Consider the following 14,022-nt stretch of genomic DNA (forward strand, 5'->3'; position numbering starts at 1 on the left):
CAGTGAGTAGATTGGCCCTATAGGACGGGGTGGAACTGGTTCCTGAGGGTTCCAAGGTTGTGAGAAGACTGCCTCCTCCTGTGGGACAGCTTCCGGGCTGGCCTTTTGGTTAGCGGTCCAACACTTAACCCAGTGCACAGGACTCCTGGACAGTATCAAACGCAAAACATGCCACTCCCAATCATTTCCACATGCACCTGGGTACAGATAATCCAGGACAGATAAACCCCTCAGGACCAATAATGAGAGTAGTGATACCAGGAAGGTAAGGGAAAGGTTGGGGGAGAAAGGGGAAACCAATCACAATAATCTACATATAACCCCCTCCCTGGGGGACAACAGAAAAGTGGATAAAGGGAGACATCGGTCAGTGAAGGACATGAAAAATAATTTACAAATTATCAAGGGTTCATGAGGGGGATGGGGGTGGGAAATGAGTTACCAAGGGCTCAAGTAGAAACTTGAAGATGATGGCAACAAATGTACAAATGTGCTTAACAACAATGGATGGATGTACGAATTGTGATGAGTCGCACGAGCCCCCAATAAAATGATTTTATTTTTTAAAAATCTATAAAAAAAAACTTGCCAGGCACCATCCAAAGCATGGCAACGGATTGCTATTCTGGAGGAACAGGAAGCAACATGAGGCATAGGAGGATGTAGAATGTGTGGCTAGCTGGTCATTGTGCATATGTATATCACACAGCTTTCACCAATTCAACTTCTCATGGGAGTGCAACTTAACAGCCATTACAGTGCAGCCCAACCCTTATTCAATGTGATTTTCCCTTCCTTCCCACCTCTGGTAAGCACTCGTAAACTGCTTTTTCTTTGTCCGTCCATACGTGACATTTCACTCACCATAATTCTTCAAGCACCCTCCATATTGTAACATCAAATTTTTGTTTATCCTACACTGACTAATATTCCACTCCATTTATGTACCACACTTTGTTTATCCACTCATCTGTGGATGAACATTGACATTATTGCTACCCTTTACCTCCTGAGCGGAGTGCAGCAATGAACACTGATGTGAGTCTGAGTCTTGATGCTGTCTCTCAAGTAAGACTTTCTACTTTGTGTTATTCTATCTCCCACAGCACCCTGTGCTTTCCAGCTCGCTTCTATAAGATTGCAAGGGCACACAGAACTCACAGACAATGGTCACGATTATGAAGTTCATTACGGAAGTTAAGTTAAAATTCAAATGAGGAATGTTCAGGATATGGTTGTTCAGTCAGGACATGTTATAAAGTTCTCTTAGGACTGCTAATAAATGCCCAAGAGGGCATGCCACTCTGAAGTAAGCCTCAATCCAAAGACACTCGTCAGTCACCCCGCTCCCTGAATTAAGTACACACAGGCACCCCACTCCAGTCACCATCAACCCACAGACATTCAGCTCTCGCTTCGTGGGTCAGGACACCCACCTTCCCAAATGAAGTGCCCAGAGAGATCCCATTCCACAACCCAGCTTCCCGCACCAAAGCGCTCAGCTTTACTTGCTTTGTGGGAAGTCCACTGCTCTGCTGCTTCTGCTCCTCTGCCATTCCTCTGGTGTCAAAGCTGTCTCTGGATCAAAGAGGTTCACTGCACAGGGATCTTGGGGTCTGGAGGATGCCCTCTACTCCTGGCTCTTGCTAGTGTGAGATTCCTGCTTCTGGGATGACTCGTGTTATACCCAGCAACATGGCAGTACAGCTGAATCGTTCAATACAATCAGAACCTTCCTCTATCTTCTTACCCAGGGAAATGTCATATAAACCATGAGTTCTTCTTGCCTAAGGAAATTTCAATAACCCAGGGAGATCTTACCCAGGGAAATGCCTATGCCCCAGGGACTTACAGCGACTATGACTAGACAAGCTGTATGACAGAATTCACTGCCCTGCACTTGACTTTCAAGTTTCACGGGTATATCACTGGGCGCGGACTTGCTAGGTGCCATGGTTAAAAAGCTTGGCTGGTAACTGAAATGTCAGTGGTTTAAATCCAGGGGGGAAAGATGTGGCTGTTGCCTTCAAGAATGATTTCAAGCCTTGGAAAACCTATGAATAGTTCTACTCTGTCCTATTGAGTACCAGTAAGTCAGAATTGACTCAGTGGCAATGTTCTATTTTCAGGTTTTTTGAGGAAATGCCACACTTTCCCACAATGACTATCATTCTGCATTCCCACCAGCAACAGATCAAGCTCCAGTTTCCCGCATACCAGCATGTGTTAATTTTGTTTGGTATTTCTTTAGTTTGAACCATCCTCAAAATCCCAAAGCCATTGTCAAGTCAATTCCAAGTGACTGTGAGAGAGTAGAACTGCCTCTGTGCAGAAGCAAATGGCTCACTGAGGGCTCACTGGCTTCTCGGTCTCCAAGAGCTTAGTCGCTGCTCCGTGGAGACTTGAGAGTGAAATGCTATCGCATGTGCATCTCGGATCGCTAAGGATGTGGAGCTGTTTGTCTGTTTGTTTCCTTTCTAGTGTTTGGTGGCCATTTGAATGTCCTCTTTGGTGAACTGTTCTTTGATGATTTTTTCATTAGGCTATTTGTCTTTCTGTTGTCATCAAAGTTTCATATTTAGTTTCGTTAACTGGTTTCTTATCAGATATGTGGCTTCCAAAGATATTTTCCCAGTCAGTAGGTTGTCTTCACTTTTGAAAATAATCTCTAGTGAACAGTTGTTTTCACTGTTGTGACGTTTCGTGTCTTTACTTTGCCTTTGCTGTCGGGGATTTTATCACAATCAGTCATACCTCGAGGAAGGGGATTGAACTGGCTGAAGATGACGCCTTGACGTCTAAGTCCGGAGAGACAAGAAGCTTTAGCCTGATGACAGAGGGCGGAGAGGAGACACAAGCACACAGGCAGGCGGCAATCGCATTCATGAGACGTTGGGGAACATTGGTGGATAATCAGGAAATGGCATCTGGGACAGTAGCGCCAGATGACACTGCTGAAAGCAGCGGAGAACCATGAAAATGCTATGTGTGGCGCTTACAAGTTTCACTGTGACCTGTAGGGGTGGGGGAATCAAGGAAGGCTAGCAAGAGAAGCTTTTAAAAGGTAAACATTTACAAGGATAGTACAGTGAGCAGATGGATCCTTTAGAGAGATCATTTCTATTTAGGAAGTCAATAACCAAAGCCTTTTAAACGTATTTTTAATGTATTAAATAAAAGTATATTTTGTTTTTCTGAGAAATGGACTGTAGACTTAAAGATGTGTGCAAGTCTTGTTTTCCCAGCCGATAGCAGAAAAGGACCATATACATGTGTCTGTCCCAGAGGAGGTGTCTTCTTGGTTCTGAAGCACTTTATTTGGATGCTAGCCAACCAAAGAAAACTGTTTATCTGACTTGTCAGGCTAAGCGGCTAAGATAAAAGTCCCCAGCAGAAATCTGATTATGCCCCCCCAATAAAGTCAAGGTTTTCTCTCTTATTTCTTGTGAATCACTGTAAAGAAGCACAAACACATGGTCATTTTCCCCCCTTATGGGCCTGTCTTTAATCCTTTAAATCGCCTTGAACCTGTGAGTTCCATAGACTTCAGAGCTGGAGAATTGCCTGAAGACAGGATTGGTACAGGCCGCGTGGTCATGTGCATGTGGTGTTGGGTGCCGTCGAGTCGATGCTGACTCGCAGTGACCATGTGCACAGCAGAAGCAAGCACTGCCCGGTCCCGTGCCGTCCCTGTAACGGCGCTTGGTTCGAGCCCATCCACAGCCACTGTGTCAGTCCATGTTGTCCAAGGCCTCCCTTCTGCCGTTGCCTCGCTCCTTCACCAAGCATGGTGTAGGACCGAATAAATGTTATGTCTAAGTGAGTGTTTTACGTTTTTATGATCCATACATTATAAATGGTCAACTTAAATTCTGGCATCAAAGAAAACCATTAAGTCAGGGCACGGAGGAGGAATAAACACTATTCCTTTGTGTATTACATTGTTGCTATTCATAAACTTTTGAATATAATATTTTATTGTGATAGGAAACTACTAACAACATTAAGCAGCAAGATGCAGACCTACAAACAATATGAGCTTGGACTTGTAACTAAACAGTGAATAAATATGTAGTTATCTATACACATTCACATACAGATGTTTTCATGTGCAGATAAAGGCACCTATGAAATTCTGTAGAAATTTATGAAGATTTGGGCTGTGACTGTCCTTAAATCATCAGTCATTTTCACTTTCCTTTGTTTCTTTCATTCTTTTTCCAGAGGTTCTGCGAGAAGAATGTGTTTTGTAACGCGGTAAACTGCGGTTTTTCATGCTCTGTTGTTCACTCGTGCTCTCACTATTGAAGGAAGGGTGGAAGGGGCCCACGCTGAGGCAAATGCCAGTGTTCCGTGACTGGAACTTGTGAGTGCTACGGGAGCAGGGACGGCAGATGTGAAGGAGCATGTAACAGAGGAGATCCAGGAGAAGCCAGGGAGAGTACGGACAGAGGAGAATAAGTGAGAAAAAAAGAGGAATCTAAAGAGACTTGCTTTGGGGGATGCATGATGTGCCATGTCCCGAGTTAGGGAATATGGCTGCTGAACAAATTTGGGCAGGTGATAGGATGAAGTGGTGTATTGGGAGAACTGTTGGGTAGGTGTACAGGTATGGGAATCAGAGTGTATCACTGTTAGTTATGTTGTGAAGGAAACCCACAGGGTGCAGAGAATCTCCCGCCAAGAGTACAGAGACAGAAACTCTAGGCCAGAGTGACATGAACAACCGGAGAGAGGTAAATGTAGCGTACCACAAGGAGTAAATTCTGTTCCCAGTTGAATGCTTCTGTGTCCTTCCACTGAATCAGCATTTACTGTTGCTCATCACCAGATTTTCACTTTTCATAATACCTTAATCACCAAGACCAAACACATACTAAAGCATAGAGGTGATTGGCTCTGCATATTTCTAGGTTGGGTTCTTTGATTGTCTGAGTATACCTGAGTTTGACCTCAGAGAATAGCAAAAGCCATTGGTCGAAGTGCTGGCATCAAGGACAGTTTATGCTTCACCCTGAAATGATGAGTTAGAGCAAACTGTTTCTTCCCTCGACCCACTTGCCAAAGATAGGGTCATGCATGGCAATTCTAAGAGCTAATGCCCCCTATCTATTTGATGGTCAATGTGGGAATGCAATGAATTGAATTCTCCATTGAATTCCATTCTGAACTAGTTCAATAACTAGACACTTCTGCAGATCCAACTCTCGAACCATGCAGCCACTTTCCATGTTTTGAGTTGAAGATTTAAAAGACCAGAGGAGTCCATCCCTAAGTGAAGTCATACTGCCACAGGCGTGACCTAACAATTGCTGCCAGCTCACAGGGTAACGCGCAGGGCAGGAAGTGCTAAGTCCACACTGCAGGTCCAGAAGGCAGGTTACCCTGGAGTTACTCTGTGAAAAGCCACCAAACAAACCAACAAACCCAACTTTCCCACGTTTCTTAAGAAGGCTTTAATAACAGACTTCCACAGCAGGCTCCTCTCTCAAGCTACCAACAACTGCAGGTAAGAACATGGCCTCCTCTCTCTCTAGACCCATTCAACAGAAAAGCCTGCAGTCCTGTCATTTATAACAAAGACCAGCGTTCTTACTAACCACAGAAAGCAGAGAGCAAACCAAAAATCACAAACTAACCAGGGAATCAGAAAACCCGTAACCCTTTGAGGGATAAAATAAAATACAAGCATGTTCCTTTAATGTAGCCTAGTCAGTAGAAATGTCTTCAGTGTGTTGAGGGTGTGAGGGTGTGAACATAAACTGTGTGTTTAAAGCTTTTTGGCGCTTTTCCAAATATTTCAACTACTAATCCTGGAAGAATTTCCCTTTAAGGATGTCCTGCAGGGACTTGTTACTCATAATTTTAAGTCAAAGGAGTGATTTTCCAACCTCGTAGGAGCCAGCTATTTCACAAGACGTGGACGAAATGCAGGGACCCTCCCATTTTCTTGTACAAATTCAGGTTGGGAGGGACCTCGGGTAGCCCCAGCGGCTCATTCTGTCCCCTTTGAAGTGGTCAGACGTCTGTTCTAGAGGAAGAACACATCTTTTCACATATTCGCCTTCTTTCACGCATTTGAACCACACCAAGCAGCAGCTTTGAGAAAAAGTGAGTTTTCTGATGTTTCTTGTACATTTTGTTTGTGGGTTATTTGGACTTCTTAAGAAAAGCAGGGTGTTTTTTTTTTTTTTAACAATGAGAGGGGTTTGATAAACTTTCTAATGACTACTTACTAGGCAAGGGAGAATAAATCTTGGCATTTCTAGCCTAGAAACAAGTCAAGAGTTGGTGACTTTGATAGACTGAGCTTTTCAGATTTCTCAATTTGATGTGATGGTTGTGGAAGCCACGCAGCCAGCAGATAGTTCTCCAAAGCTGCCTCCTGCGCTCCTGAAACGGTCCCACTGCGTGGCTGCGTCGCCTTCAGGGTAAGCTGGATGGAATTTGGCTTGCTCTGTGAACAAATAACTATCACTGAGGGACTTTAGGACTGGACTTATATTCCTAGGGTTCATATATATTGAAAGATATGGTCACTTGTGGCAATTCTAAGAGCAAATATCCCCTATTTGTTTTATGGATCAATATGCCTCTTATTTTTATTATACATTTGATATATATATATATATGTAGAGAGAGAGCGAAATTCCTGCTATTTCCAAAAAATAAAAATCTGTTTATTTTTTAGTAGCAAGCATGCAGGCAATTCATAATATTAATTCTCCTGAGATCGCATTGAATGCCTGTGTCCAGCTCCCACATGCAGGGAAGGTACTCATCCGCTTGAAAATGAGAGCGGTTTGTTGAAGCAAAGGCGATCTTTCTCTCTCACTGTTTAAGTCAGACCCTCCTTGGTGTCTGTCACCCATCTGAAAACCAAATGCAGCTCCTTGCTTGCCAACTTGTGCTTCAGAAATGTGTGAACTAAAAGAATCATTAATAAAATGTGTAATTCTCAGATGTAAAGTTCTTGTAAGAAATTCTTCAAGTCACTTTAGGCGCATTTCACATTCACAACACTGTTGTGCACAAATTCTGGTGCTTTTAGTGACACCATAGATGGATTAAAATGTAGCACAAACATTGCAAACATGTATCATACAAGATATTTCTTCACATATGTGCTATGATATATTCCTAAAGCCATGATCAAAGTCGTTTGGTGTTCAGGAAGGTAAACTCTGATGTCTGTTTTCTACACTTGTTCTATTTATTCCATTTTATCGTGAATTGCCAGCTCTGAAGAGGAGGACTGGTGGTGGGGTGGTTATGCTGTGGACTTGGATCAGCAGTTCAAAACCACCAGTAGCTCTACAGGAGAAAGCCTAGGCTTTCTACTCCCGTAAACCGTTAGCCTTGGAAAGCCACAGGGGCCACTGTGAGTCAGTACTGACTTGGTGGCAGACTGTTCTGATCTGGTTTGGCCCGTTCTGAGACTGTTCTACCTGGATGAGACTAGCAGATCTGAGTTCTAATGTAACATGACCTCACCGGCAAGTTTCTCTCTTATTCCTAATGTGCTTGCCAACATCATGTTGAGGGAAGTTAGATTAATCTGGGTTCTTTAAGGAAGCCTAGTAACTATCTACTATTATATTGAAAGTTTAAGTGCTCAGCTAGGACAGTTTGAGAAGGTTTCAACCTTTGTATTGTTTTCAATCTAGTGAGCATGAATGGTTTAAAATCTGAGTCAGGTGTCAGTTAATCAAGCTTACATTTCCATGTCTTTTTATTTTTCTTCTTATTGCCATAATTTTTCATGGTCACTTTTTGATTCGTTGGTTATAAATCAAATCAAAGTAGCCTTTTCACGACTTCCCTGCTGCAGGACCACCTTCTTCCATGGTGGTATAGTGGGTTAAGGGTTGGGCTGCTGACTCTTAAGGTCAGTAGCTCGAAACTACTACCTTCCCCAGGCCAAAAATATGAGGCATTCTGTTCTCATGAAGATTCCCGGACCAAACCCATGGTCCTCAAGTTGAATCCCACTCACAGGACCATCACTGGACAGAGCAGACATGCTCCTGTGGGTTTCTACGACTCTACTGTTTACGGGAGGAGAAAGTCTCATCTTTTTCCCATGAAGAGGCTGGTAGTGGTTTCCAACTGCTGGCCTTGTGGTCAACAACTCCTCATAACTTATTATGCCACCAGGGCCACCTGGGAAACCCACAGGGGCAGCTCTCCTCTGCCTGATAAGGTCACTCTGAGTCCGGATTGACTGATGGCAGAGAGTGGGACTACACTGTCCACTTCTCCCCATAGGTTTGACACGAACTTGTATGTCACTAAGGACTCCAAGTTCACTACAGTTCTATTTTTCCTCCTCTTTTCAGCCGCTCAGACCAATATTTTGACTGAAGGGATACAAAAACCTAGAGGTCCCCTCCCCCATGGTGCAATTTTCATTCATTCGTTCATTCGTTTGTTTGTTTATTACTGTTAAACCCTCTATTTTATTTTTATTTTTGCTCCCCATCCCAACCATCCCTCCCCAAATTTGATTCTGCCAATCCCTTATTTGAAGCCTTGACACTGACTCACTATATTCTTAGGATCTAAAGTTCAATTTCTTGTCAGGGTGTGAAACCTTTTTTATAGGCCACAATGGAGCACCTCAAAAGTCCAGGGTTTTTTGTGTTTCTAACAAATTCCAAGATGGTGTGGATCTGGCTGCTCACATGGACTACATGTGGCCAATGTTTCCTCACATCACGCTGGCCCACGTTCCAGCCAGGCGTCCACCACAGACCACATGGGTGGACACAGAGAATTCACTCTCGGTCTAACTTTTTGTGTGGGGGACCCGGGGAGGTTTCTATAAAGGAAGACAATGATATACCTTCTCTTAAGTTTGATGTAAGAACTAAAGGAGTTGATATGTTAAAAAGTACTGGCACAGACAACGTGCGATTTCAGTGTTAGCCATTTGTTACAAGGCAAGGCCTTTTTCTATTTTCGCTACTGCACTGAAGTCCACCTCCACACATAAATCCACCCGCAGTCTCATCTTTGACTTCTCATTCGCCTTCAAAGCACACCTTGTTTCTAGAAATTTCCTGAAGTTCCCAGGCACCCTCTGAACACCTTCCAGAATTTCCACATTTTCTCTCTCCCTCCACCCTTTCTTTCCATCCACAAATCTTGACTGAGTGCTCAGTGTGTGCTGTGAATGCACGAGGCACCTGGGTCTGAGGTGGGCACAGCATCCCCTCTCGGAAGCTTACAGTTGAGCTGAAAACGCAAACCGATGTGTTGAGCATGACGACGACTGACAGCCGTGAGGGCATATCCGAATCTGGGAGGCGAGTGACGACAGAAGTAGAGAAATGCTGCATGTGAGTGTTTTTCATAGGTGGAGATCGGGTCTGACTTTCACGGTCAAGCACCACGGCTGGCCCAGAGTTGGCACTCGGGCACTCTCTGCGAAACCTGCAGCGTGGACATGCAGTGGGTCTGACAGTGTGAAAAACTAAAAAGAGCTAGAGAGAGGGCGGGAGAGAGCGAGAGCGAGAACAAGAGCGAGAGGCAGCGAATTGTAAAAGGTCTTTAAGCGGTATGCGTCTGAAGAGCTTGAAGTCTGGAAGTTGCAAAGGGTGGTGAGATTCCAGGACAAGTCCTAATGACTCTGGGTCAATCTTATTTCTAAAATGAGACGTCGTTGGTCTACTCTTCTGCATAGCTCTAGACCACTAAGATCCTATGGCCAGGCGTATGACTTCTTTCTTCTTGCATTTATTCAGCAAATACATCTCAGACTGTTTGAGTGCCAGGGTACTGTCCAGACAAGTCAGGAAAGGCCTCTGCTTTCACTGGGAGGTTTGTTGGTATTTCTAAAGAATTCACACATCGAGGAATAGTTAGGGTGCAAATTCACATAACACCAACTCCTAACCAATATTTATCAACCAATACTGTGAACATTTGGTTTCCTAGGAAAACTAACAGGTTTTCCCCTCCCTCTACTTTACATGCATAATGAGCATAAACACCCTGAGAGCCACGCATCCTGTCTCCGAGCTGTAAACCTGCGGCTGCTCAGTGGAGGCTGTGAGCGCTTGGAGGACACGCCTTTGCTCTGGCGATGCTGAGACCAACACTCCCTCCGGGACTTGGCAGAACAGATACAGATGAAAGCTAGCTTTAAATATCAAATGGTCACCTACCTCCACCAACAAATGTTTAAACATACATTTCAAAAGAGAAACTTTAAAGTACTGAGTAGTCTTATCACCAAAGTACAGGATGGAACTCCACCTGCATCTTTCACCTTCCAGTGGGAGAGAATATTCTGCTCTGGGCATAAATACTAGAAAGACCAGTTAACATCAACATCCGCTCCCCTCACCCAACCCACACAGACCACACACACACACACCCGGATCTTATTTTTTAGGCGAGGATACAGTAAAGAAAGCCAAGTATGGTTTTAGGCGTTTCTTCCAAGGCACCACAGTGATCCAATAAGAGGAATAATAAACAAAAGCCACCAGAAAATGTGTTCCCTGGAATGTTGGACGGGACATGTACCTCCTCCTGAAGATAATTGTTTTCTATTGTACAATTAGTGGAAGCTTGGCTTTAGGTGTAGAATGAACTGCTGGGCTTATGCGGATGAAACTGTTACCTGGTCAGCAATTAATACCTGCAGTGTAGATTGCAAATGGGGAACGGTTTTTCATCATTTTCTCCTTTAATTTTGAACTATCTCCAGAGTAAACCCACACTGTCATTTGATATAAGGTTTTTTCCTATTGGTGTATTACTAAATAAAAGATGGATGGCTTCTCTTAGGAGTCTGGAAATCTAAATTCTAGTTGATGTTTTTCACTAACTTCTTCACAGTTTGAAACAATCCATTTGCGTTTCTGAGTCTTCCTTATTTCTCAGACGAGGAAAAAACTAGACCATTTCCAAAAACCTTCCAGTTCCTAGACTGGTAGTTCTTCACAGAAGGAAAAGTATGAAAATGATGATGACGCCATTTACAGACTCCGGGCAAACCTGCTGGCACCAGAAAAAGTGTCAAAGAGCAAAGACCCAAGCCACAGGATTTTCAATCACCTCATATGTATGTGAGAACTGGACATTGAGGAAGGAAGGCACGCATTTAAATTATGGTCTTGAAGTATATTGAAAGTACCATGGACGGCCAGAAGAAAAAGAAAAAAATCCTCCCTTTTGGAGAAAGTGGAACCAGAATGGATGGAGAGACTTCATCTCATGTGCTTTGGACCTGACTTCAGGGCAGACCCGTTATTGGAAAAGGGAATCATGTTTGGCGAGGTAGAGGGTCAGCGAGACAGAGGAAGACCCTCAATGAGACGGACGGCCCATGGCTGCAAGAGTGGGATTCAAATAGCACTGGTGAGAGTGGTTCTCACGACAGTCCTGAGGGCCAGGCGGGGACTCATTCTGCTGAGCACGGACACCACGAGTCGGAACCTCACGACAACTGAGACTTTCTGTGGTCACTTTTCTCCCTGAGTGCTTTTCCACCTCTTCTGTTCTGACCCTCCTCCTCATCCTGCTCTTGTCTTCTGTGTTCTCCCGGGGGACATTTATTTATGTATGCCTTTAGTACGCTAGTGCAGAAAAGACAGGTTGTGCTTCTGATTTACTGGAGAATAGAAGCGCTTTCTTCTTGAGGAAATAAAACTACAGCTGAAACATAATTTGTGCAAACTGTCCAATTGGTAGTAAATTTAAGATGAGTCACTAAATTGGATCCAAATTTTGCTGATCTTAAAGAAAATCTCTTATATTTCTATAATGTCTCTTTAATAGGTCTTTTAGTATAAACTTGGAATGGAGACTTAAAAGATACATATTAATATTCATCTGGATTAGTAACATGGGTATTTTCTATGAAATGTTAGTGAATTTTTATTTGGGAACTATATCCCATTTTACATAACTTTTCCAGAAAATACTACTAATTGTGGGGATATGTCATTTGGAACTTAGTTTCTGTATTTATAATGTGAGTTGCAATTGATCTAGTTTCCAGTTCTTAGGTTCCACGACCAAGAACAAGCAACCCAAGTAAAGTAATCTTGTGGCTTAGGTTTTTAAAATTTGTTAACATTTCGTTTAATCCTGGAATAGGTCACTCATAAATTTATTACAAAACTCAAAAAGTCCAAAAGACAGCTACTACATTGTGAAAGGTCTTCAGTGTATTGCAGTGAACAGGGATTCTCACTACTTCCCTTTATCTTGGGGCTGCTTCACAAGTGACTACCGCTATTTTTAAGTTGGATGTTAATTGACTATAATTCACATTTAGTTTTGATCAGTACTAAATGATACATCACTCTTAGGATAACAAATTTATATATACATATATATATATAAACATTTATACCATTACTTTATTTCCTATGCATGTATCTCCTCAGCAATGTTTACATTTATATGTCATAATTGTTTTTAGGAACTTTTAAATTTACTTTTAAATATCATCCATCAATGTAATTTCTAATACTCTACCATACAAGGCAGAATATAAATGTCAAGTTTTAAACAAGTAATATTTAGATTTTCCAAGAATGCCTAATGGGAGACTGATAACAAAAGTTTTCATAAAGTATTAATATGGCCTGTCCTAAAAATTCATGAAAAATGGCAATTGAGAGCTAGGAATTTGTAAGTTGATTGGAAATTTCATTCAAATTGCAAAGGTAAAGTAAAACTGGTTTCCAAAAGTTCATTTTAAAAATTCCATAATCTTTTAACTCAATTTTTCCACGAATATTTTGAAACCCCCTCATTTGTCTCTAACCAGCCCTTAGTGGTGGGCTGTGGGGCTTCACCGAAATGTCTTGGGTTGTGGCCTCCCAGGTCTGCAAAGGGCGGGAAAACGAGCTCCTGTAACAGAAGTCTAGTGTGAGTCTCCGGCTCTCTGCAGCTTCAGTAGAAGACTAAAGGCTGCGATGATGATTATTTTTGAAAACAGAATTGAAAATTCTTAGAGAGAGCAAGCAAGGCACCCTGGTGGTGTAGGGCTGCTGACCACAAGCTCAGCAGTTCGAAACCACCAGCCGCTTCTCAGAAGGAAGCTGTGTTCTGCTTCCCTGGAGATGGACAGCCGCAGAAGCCCACAGAGGCCGTTCTACTCTGTCCTGCAGTGACATCATGAGGTAGAATCAAGTTGGTGGCAGTGAGTTTGCTGAAGTTTTTTTGGAGAGACAGCAAATTCCGACTCCACATGTGCACCCCTCAGTGAAACTCCTGGTAGACTTGCAAAGGGAGAAAACACCTGTGCCCAATCCGTTTACCGGCTAAGAAGTGGATGTGCACTGCACCCTGCCATTGCACAGCAAGACAACCCCTATAGGACAGAATGGAACTGCCTTTGGGCTTCCAAGGTTGTTAATTTCACAAACGCAATGGTCCTATTGTTTTGTTTGTGGAGTAGCTGATGGGTTTGAACCACTAACTTTTCAGTTAGTAGCAAAGTGCTTAAACACTATGCAACAGGGCTCACTCACTCTATCGTTTAAAATTCAGCCTCACTGCCATGAAGTGGAGTCTGACTCAAAGTGACCCTGTCGGGCAGGGGAGTACTGCCCATGTGGTTATCAGACACTGTCACCCTTCAGAGAGTAGGGAGGCTCATCTTTCCCCCACGGTGGCGGGTGGTTAGCACCCCAAAGTGCCTTGAAGGCATCTGTGATCTAGTCACTAGAGAATCATGATGATGCCTTCTATCAAAACCCCAAAATTGGAGATGCTAGATAACCCATTTCATTGACTTTCAGTGATTATTAATTTCAATAAAGTAGCAATTTCTAAAAAATATGTGCTAAGCCTTTCTCCTCCTCAAGCAGAGTATAGAAATTAGCAAGACACAATGGCTGCTCCAATGAACTTGTACTTTGGTTATAAGAGAGCAATAATCCCCCAAACATTTATCATACAGAGTAGAATATGAAAAATGTGTTTCATTATGGGCGCTCAGAAATCTTACAATGAAAAAACAATGTGTGCAGCTTGAAAACCAGAAGAGAAAGAGAG

General features: G+C 43.0%; 1 protein-coding gene across 2 annotated transcripts in view; it reads left to right on the forward strand.

The window, feature by feature from the left end:
• Positions 1-5,459: 5,459 nt before the first annotated feature.
• Positions 5,460-14,022, forward strand: part of FHL5 (four and a half LIM domains 5) — a 47,114-nt gene continuing 38,551 nt past the window's right edge. Inside the window, exon 1 of one of the 2 annotated variants that reach the window (XM_004710909.2) lies at positions 5,460-5,509. The gene's annotated coding sequence lies outside the window, so the exon portion shown is untranslated. Of the gene's footprint in view, positions 5,510-6,071; positions 6,112-14,022 lie in introns of those variants that run through there. The other variant, XM_045294495.1, reaches the window with a different exon arrangement.

This window comes from Echinops telfairi, unplaced genomic scaffold (genome assembly GCF_000313985.2).
Source record: "Echinops telfairi isolate 266 unplaced genomic scaffold, ASM31398v2 ScPeMD7_3533;HRSCAF=4204_0, whole genome shotgun sequence".
Lineage (NCBI taxonomy): Eukaryota > Metazoa > Chordata > Mammalia > Afrosoricida > Tenrecidae > Echinops > Echinops telfairi.